Below are 9,040 nucleotides of genomic sequence, written 5' to 3' on the forward strand. Positions count from 1 at the left end.
GTTGACTATAGGAAACTCAATGCCCAAACTATCAAAGATCCATTTCCATTACCTTTTACTGACATGTTTCTTGATGAGATCGCAGGATATGAAATGTATAGCTTTATGGATGGTTACAGTGGCTATAACCAGTTACAGATCACTCATGAAGATAGAGCGAAGACCAGTTTCATCACCGAGTGGGGGGCTTTCATGTATCTGGTGATGCCTTTCGGCTTGTGCAATGCACCAGCTATCTTTTAGATGTGTATGATGGAAATGTTTAATGAATTCCTTCATCTTTTCCTCGCTATCTTTATGGATGACTTTACTGTATATTCAGATGAGGAACATCACCTACTATTCCTAGAAATGGTCTTCAAACGCTGTCAGGAGAAGCGGATTTGTTTGAATCCATTCAAATCCGTTTTCCTAGTCTTAAAGGGACAGCTACTGGGACATGTGGTTTCCCAAAATGGAATAGAAATGGCCAACGATAAAATTCAGTGTGTTCAGCAAGCTAAAGCACCCAGAACTGCTTCAGAGTTGAGCTCTTTCCTGGGTTATGTTAACTTCCATAGAAGGTTTGTACATAAGTTTGCTTCTCAAGCAGTACCATTATATGAGCTTACAAAGAAGACCAGTAAGTTCAATTGGACCGCTCAATGTGAGGAGAGCTTCCAGAATCTAAAAAAAGCCATTATCAGTAAACCAGTCCTTAGGCAACCAAACTGGGATGTTATTTTCCATGTACATGTAGACACTTCGGGATTGGCAATGGGGGCGATATTGGCTTAGCCAAACGGAAGGACTGATTATTCGGTTTATTTTGCCAGTCTTGCAGATTCAGTCAGGCTGAACAAGGATATACAACTATTGAGCAAGAAGCCCTTGGAATGGTTTTCAGTGCTACAAAGTTCAGGCATTACCTGTTGGGAAAGTTGTTCCATTTTTATGTGGACCATCAAGCTCTTCTGTTTTTTATTAATAAAGTCATTATTCAAGGTAGGCTGATACGGTGGATGATGTTCCTAATGGATTTTGAATTCAGAATCTTTCATAAGCCTGGCAAGAATCACTGTGGAGCTGATTTTCTGTCAAGAAGTACGGAAGGTTATTCAGAATTACCCTTGCGGGATGAACCAGTGGGACGGTGACTTATTCCAGCTAGAGGCAGGAGAATCAGTTGATCCTGAATGGTATGATGTTTATCAATTTCTTTCTCAAGGTGCTTTTCCAGAGGACTGGAAGCAGAACCAGAAGAAAGCTTTGGTCATCAAAAGCTTGAAGTTTACTATCATCGGAGTGTCACTCTATGGATTGGGTGTTGACGGTATACTTTGACGTTGTGTGCCTATGGAAGGAAGAATGCAAGTGATTTCAAAAGCACATAATGGTGAATCTGGTGGACATTTTTTCAATGAAGTAACCTACAAGAAGATTCTACAAGCTAGTCTATGGTGGCAAACACTGATTGCTGATGTTAGAAGTTTTTAGAAAACTTGTGACATATGCCAAAGAATGGGTCGACCAACAGCAGCAGATATGACTCCTTTGACGCCAGTACAACCACTGGGTGTGTTCATGAAATGGGAATTAGATTTTATGGGACCTTTTAAGAAGGTTACCCCCAGGAAGAACAAGTACATAGTAATGGCTACTTGTTATGTCACTAAGTGGGTGGACGCTAAAGCTCTTCCTGACAACACAGCCAAGTCAACTGCAAGGTTTCTATTTGAGAATATTGTTTGTCGATATGGATGTCTAGTAGAGATTGTGTCAGACCAAGGAACACATTTTATCAATGACACCATGGAAATTCTATTGGATATGCTTTCAGCCAAGCATCGGAAATCTATTCCTTATTATCCCAGATGCAATGGGCAGGTTGAAAGTAGTAACAAGACAATCAACTAAGGTTGTGCAAAAGAAACCAGACCAGTGGGATTTGAAACTCCAGACTGATCTATGGGCATATAGGACAGATTACAAGGTCACTACTAGGTTGACACCATTCAGAATGGTGTATGGCACTGAAGCTGTGGTTCCTATGGAGTTTGTTATCCCAAGTCTGATAATGGTTGTGAAGTATGGCTTAGACTTCAACCACAATCTGAAAAAGCTCTTAGATGAACTTATGCAGTTAGATGAACTCAGGCAACGGGCTATGCTGGAACAAGAAATTGTTCAACAACGAAGGAAGCACTGGCATGATCGCCGAATTAAGGTTCAGGAATTTCAGAAAGGAGATTTGGTGCTTCTCTATCAGTCTAGACTAGGTCCGAAGAAGCCAAACCTGAAGATTGCCCGGGCAGGACCATTTGAGGTAGATTGGGTCTTTTCCAATGGTACAGTAAGACTAAAAGATTTATCTACATTATTGTTGCCGGGAGTATATAATGGTGCAAAGATCAAGCTTTACTATTCAGAAGCTAGAGAGTCTGGGCAAGAATAAGGTACTAGGGAATTGGGAACTGCAGATCAAGAGATACCAGCATCGGATATTTTTGGGCTTTTTCATGTGCAACCAGTTCCAATTTCAGAACCAATACCAGTGGAACCAAACCAGACTGATCTTAGAATCAGTACCAGTGTGATCAAACCAAACTGGAAACCAGTTCAGTATCAGTGGGAACACACTTTTCAATTTTTAAGCGCCCAATGGTCAGATGGCACACCAATAGTAATCATTTCAAGGATGGGTAGAAGTCTTGTCCAATGCATGTCTGCCACGACAGCAGCGACGCACACAAGTCTAGGAGCGGCGAGTGGTGGAGCTTTTATGGCGCGAACACGTATAACAGTCAGGAGAGTCAGCATTTTTTCTCATAGATCCCCTGCGCGACGATTTCCTCCTGTTATTCATTCGCCATCGTCAAGCTCTGAAGTATCTCACTACAGCCGCAGACCTCGTCCTCTAATGAGACAGTCGACTGTCGACTAGCTTTGCCAGCGACACCTGGGTACGGCTTTGACGCATCAAGTAAGTCTTCTTTTCTTCGCCTATTTCATCATCTTCACAGTGTATGGGTAGGAAGAAGCGCTCAGACAAGATGCAAGAGTCTCTTGAGGAAACCCAAGCCATCGTTACTGCTGCAAAGGCAAGCCTTCCCATCATTCCGTACAGTAAGATTCAACGCTATGTATTCACCGACCAAGCAATGTCTTTGCTACAACTATGGGATCTACGTGTTGTTCTGCAAGCCACAAGAATTGCTTTCGACATAGACATCATAAAGCAGGTTCTTGATTCTTTCGATGCTGAAGATGGCAGTGCCATAGTGAATGGTCAAAAGGTGTCGGCTACACCAGAAGACATAGCTTTTGCATTCCGGATGCCCAATGAGCCCAAGCCGTCTGTCGCGACCCCACAGTAGATAAGTATAGTCCTAAAGGAGGATGAAGCGGCTAAGTGCAAGCGCAAGGCCAGTGGTCAAGGGATTCCAGTAGCAAGACTGGAAGCCTCTACTGCTTACAAGTTTGTGGCTAAAGCAGTAAGCCTTAAAAATACTCCAACATATGTATCTGAGAAAGTCTTTGCTATGCTGTTGGCCAAGACATTGGATTCAAAGGTCTCTATTAACCTTTGTCAAATCCTGTCACACAATGTGCTTCAGCAAACTGCCAAGTTAAAATCCCAGAATGTTTTTGAAGCTTGGTATGTTTGGCAATTCTTGTATTGGGCCACTACTCCAGAGGTTCATGGACAGGTAAAAAGGTCTTGGAGTGAGAAGCCAGTTTCAGAACCCAAGAATATTGATCTGTCCTCAGATGACGAAGCGACGGACAGTCAGACCACTCCAATTGGTCTGAAAAGGAAAGCCACCGAAGAATAGGCTGGCAGTTCGAAGAAGCCAAAGACTACACTGACGAAAAGCAATGCGTTTCTGAAGCAGATAGAGAGTCAGGTCAAGACTGTGAATACTGAAAAGGCTATAGTGAACCAAACTCAGAAACAACGTGTTCAGAAAACTGTGGATCACCAGTCAGTAGGACATAGTACAGTTGCTACTGGCACTGACAAAGATCAGGCGAAAGCATCAGCTTCAGAGAAGGTAGCCGAACAGTCGGCTATGGACAAAGCACAACTGGACAAAGGCAAAGGACAAGTGGACAAAGGCAAAGGCCCAGCTTCTTCAACTTTACCGGGTGGTGTCTCTATTCCAAATAATGAACAAACTTTGCACCTGGTAAAGAAGGACAGGTTGCAGCAGATGCAAACCCATCCACTGAAAGGGCGTCTTCTTCTACAGAAAGTTGATTATGCAGCCTTACCTTATATGGCTCCAGTGACGGTATATGAGCCTACTGATTCTGACCCAGCTACAGTAAAGGACGGATGTTCAGTCCTCATTCAGTCTTCTTGGAATACTATTGTCAATTGTATGGGACAAATGTTGGATGCTGCAGGGTCAGAAGATGAACTGAAAAAGGCTAATGCTGACTTGAAGGAAGCTGAAGACCAGATTCAGAAGCTCAAGATAGCATGAGATGAGCAGAATATGCAACATAGGCTCCTTGAAGCTCATTCAGATAGGGTTATTGATCTATTAAACAAAAAGCTAGCTAAGGCGGAGTCTGAGATACTGATCATCAAGAAACAAAGGAATGAAGCGCTGAGAGCTGCAAAATGGGCTGAAACAATGCTAAAAATGAAGAGAGTTGACTTCAACTCCTTGTTTATTTTCCATACAACTCTAAAGGCTTCCCTCACTGACGAATACATTTATAACAGCCTGGCTAAAATTTTAAATCCAGCAGGCAATGCTGTCTTTGATCTGGAAAATTTGAAGTCTTTAATGGAGAGTACGCAGAGTGATTTGCAGGACAAAGTGGCTGAGTATAATAATGCTCTAATGAATCAAGCAATATTGGATTATATTGAGCAGCAGAATTCCCTGAATGAAGCAGAAGAAGAAGATAAGGACGAAGGAGCTGATAAGGAGGAGAATGACCAAGAAGAAGGGCATACTAATGATGATGATGCCCCACCTCCAGGACCTGGTACTGGTGGTACAGGGCCAACTGAAGGAGGTCAGTCAAAGCCAGACCAGCCAGGCCAGAATGAGGGCCAGCAGGAAGGCCAAAATGAAGGGCAACAATTGGGTAATCAATAGTCAGAAGAACAACATCCCAGCCATACTGGGAATCAGCCAACAAATCAGTCCCAGCTTAGTAGGGAGGATAAAGGGAAAAGCAAAGTTAGAGATGAGGGACCAGTGGCTGATCAGCAGCATTCCTTGCAGCTTATTACCCTGAACAGGCAATTGAGACATCGGCAGGCTTCCATAACCAGACAATCTCTGGAGGATGATAATCTCCTTTCTGATCTAGAACGGTTTCAGAGGCTGTATGTCGGGGCCAGGGAAATGGTGGAGCATTGGAAATCAGTGGCTTTTCATGATCAAGAAGCTTGCCGTTTACCTGCGCATCCCAGCACAGTCCAGCTGCTGGAAAGAGTTCTTGAATGGATAATCACTGCTAAAGAGAGAGTGACCAACCCACATTTGCAAAGACAATCTACTGCAGATTGTCGCTCTCTCGCCCTTGAATTAGAACTTCTGTTGGGAAACAAACCAACTTACAAATGTATGAAGGATGTTCAAGAACAGTTACAGAAGGTTTTGGTGCAGATGCAAATTGCCAGAGGAGTCTTGGACCAGAGAGTAGGGGCCATTCTTGAGGATCAAACAGCCACTAGTAAAGGACCTCAGACTAGAATGTCAGTCGGAGAATAGACAACTGCTCTCCGTAAATTGTTTCAGCTAGTGAGAATCACCACAAAGATGATGCAGCAAGAGTGTTGGAATTAGGGTTGTAGAGAAACACACACAGCTTGGAGAAGACGAAGGAAGCTCAAGGCACACAATAGAGAGTGTATTCCTTAGTGTGCAATGGAAAGATAGATAGCCCTAGAGTGATGGGCGTATATACAATGCACGGGGGAAAAAACCTCCTAAAGAGGGAAAAAATGCCCCGGCGGTCCTAGTGTGTTCACACACATCACTACCACATGTATATGGTAACAAATCCCCCCTGGAGTGATGCGGTGAACGAGAGCTGGCACATGAGTAAAGGGAAGTGCCATGCCCTGAGGACAGGATCAGTCCACAAAGGGGAGTAAGCCCAAAGCTTTGCGGAAAGCTTCAAGCTTCTCACGAGACAATGCCTTTGTGAAAAGATCTGCAAGGTTGTCCTGTGTTGGCACATAAGCCAAGCTGATCTCTCCTGTTGAGAGCCTCTCCCTGACATAGTGGTAATGCACCTCAATGTGCTTTGTGCGAGCATGAAAAACTGGGTTCCTCGCAACTGCCAATGCGCTCTGACTGTCAGTGTAGATAGTGTTGGCAGTGTCCTGTCCAACACCCAAGTCAGCCATAAGGCGTCTGAGCCATACACACTCAACCGTAGCTGTGAAGACTGCCCTGTACTCAGCCTCACAACTCGAAGTGGCCACAGTAGGTTGCTTCTTGCTCAACCATGATATACATGAACTGCCAAGCATGAAACAAAAACCACTTGTGGACACTCGCGTGTCAAAACAACCAGCCCAATCTAAGTCCGAAAAAGCATGTAAGTCTGGCGGCAATGATCCCCCCTTGGGATAAAACAAGCCAAGATGTAAAGTGCCACTAAGGTAGCGGAAAATCCTCTTGACAGCCTGCCAATGCTTAGACCCTGGGCTATGCATAAATCTGCTGACCTGCGAGACTCCAAACTGAATATCTGGCCTCGTGTTGCATACATAAATGAGGCAGCCAACAGCAGTTTGGTAAAGAGTGACATCAGCAGGATCGCCAGCATCATGTAGACTCAACTTCAAACCTGTTTCCATGGGAGTGGCAATAGGTTTGCAATCCTCAAGTCCAAACTTACATAGCAATGTCTCTATGTAACTTTTCTGACACAAGGCAATACCACCATCACACTGCTTAAACTGTATACCCAAGTAATGATGCAACAGCCCCAAATCTTTCATCTTGAAAGTAGCATTCAAATCAGCCTTAAATTCAGCAATATGTCTCTCATTTGGTCCAGTGATCAACAAATCATCAACATAAAGAACCACAATGAGAAATACATCATCCTCACGCTTTACATACAATGTGCTTTCTGTTGGACTGTTACGAAAGCCTCGTTTAACCAAATGAGTGTCAGCTTTCTCATACCAAGCACGAGGAGATTGCTTCAACCCATACAAAGCCTTCTTACATTTGCACACTTTGTCCTCTTGTCCTTTTATAACAAAACCGCGAGGCTGCGTTACATAAACTTCCTCAAATATGTCACCATTCAAGAAAGCAGTAACAATGTCTGATTGATGTACATCCCAACCAAAATGAGCTGCCAATGCACATAGAAAACGCACAGTAGTCATACGACAAGTGGGAGCAAAAGTCTCTTCATAATCTATGCCTTTTTGTTGTGCATAACCCTTTGCAACAAGTCGAGCCTTATGGCGATCGATCTCACCATCCGGCTTGCGTTTCAACTTGTAAACCCACTTCGTACCAATGGCCTTTTTGCCAGGAGGCAATTCACATAAAGTCCATGTGTCATTCTCTATAAGTGCATCATATTCTGATTTCATGGCAGCAATCCAATTTTCTGAATTCTGTGCTTCATCAAAAGACAGAGGCTCCTCAACATCATGTAAACTAGACACAGCCAAAGCATAACAATCTGATGCATAAGATGCATGGCGAGAGCCTGAACGAGTACGACTAGATAAAGGTGCATCCAATTTACTGTCACGCAAAGTGTGCACCAGCCATTTTGGCATACCTCTAGCCTGCTCATTTTCAGCCCTTTCCTCATCAAGTACATCATGTACATCTGCATCAGTAATAGGCTGTTCTAAAACATTTTCAGAAACCCCCATAGGCTATACATTTGCCTCATTGGAACTTACATTCGTATTTCCACCACTGAAAAGAGGCAACAAAGTGTCATAAATGTCCTGTGAGCTTACATTATTGTCTCTAGTACATGACAGCAAGGGTTGAACAGAATCTTCCACAAACACTACATCCCGTGAAACCAAAATACGTTTTGTTTGCGGGTGATACAACCTGTAACCTTTGCTTTCAGCACTATAACCAACAAAAATACATTTGACAGCCTTATCATCCAATTTTCTGCGCTGCACTTGTGGCACCAAAGCATATGCCAAACAGCCAAAAACACGCATGTGCTCAATAGAAGGTTTTCTATCATGCCATGCTTCATATGGAGTAATAGACTGCAAAGCTTTCGTAGGACACCTGTTAAGTACATAAGTGGCACACATGATGGCCTCAAGCCAAAAAGAATGCGGTAAAGCTTGACTTTTGACCATACATCGTGCCATTTCCGTTAGTGACCTGTTTTTCCTCTCAGCAACACCATTTTGCTGAGGTGTATAAGGCACTGTACATTGGTGTTTTATCCCACGACTAGCCAGAAATGCATTAAATTCATGAGACATATACTCCCCCCCTCGATCGGAACGGAGGGTGCCCATAGTACATTTTGAGACATTTTCAGCCATAGCCAAAAATTGTTTGAAGCACATAAAAACTTCGGACTTTGCTTTAAGCGGAAATACCCATGCATGCCTGGAGTAATCATCAATGAAAGTCACGAAGTACAGGTAATTGCCCAAGGACGGAGTTTGCATGGGCCCACAAACATCACTATGCACAAGCTGCAACCTGCATGTGGCCCTAACTGAACCATCCTTTGGAAACTTAGAACGCTGCATTTTACCCAGAATACAGCCTTCACAAACATGTTTGATAGGTGCTTCAAGAGGCGGCAAAGAAGCAACCATATCAGATTTCTGCAAACGCAGCAAACTGGCAAAATTCAGATGACCAAAACGTGCATGCCAAAGTTTTGCATCTGAAATAGCCCTTGAATCTGCAACAGCATTTGCAAAATTTTGTCCACACTTGTCATACAAAGTGAGCTTATACAGCCCACGGCACAAAAGCCCAGATGCAACAATTTCATCACCAAAACTGAGATCATGAACTGTACATCTGTCATCCACAAATTTGACTACAAGTCCAAGTCTAGC

This window comes from Adiantum capillus-veneris, chromosome 24, assembly GCF_014529385.1.
Source record: "Adiantum capillus-veneris isolate H3 chromosome 24, ASM1452938v2, whole genome shotgun sequence".
In the NCBI taxonomy this organism is placed as follows: Eukaryota; Viridiplantae; Streptophyta; class Polypodiopsida; order Polypodiales; family Pteridaceae; genus Adiantum; species Adiantum capillus-veneris.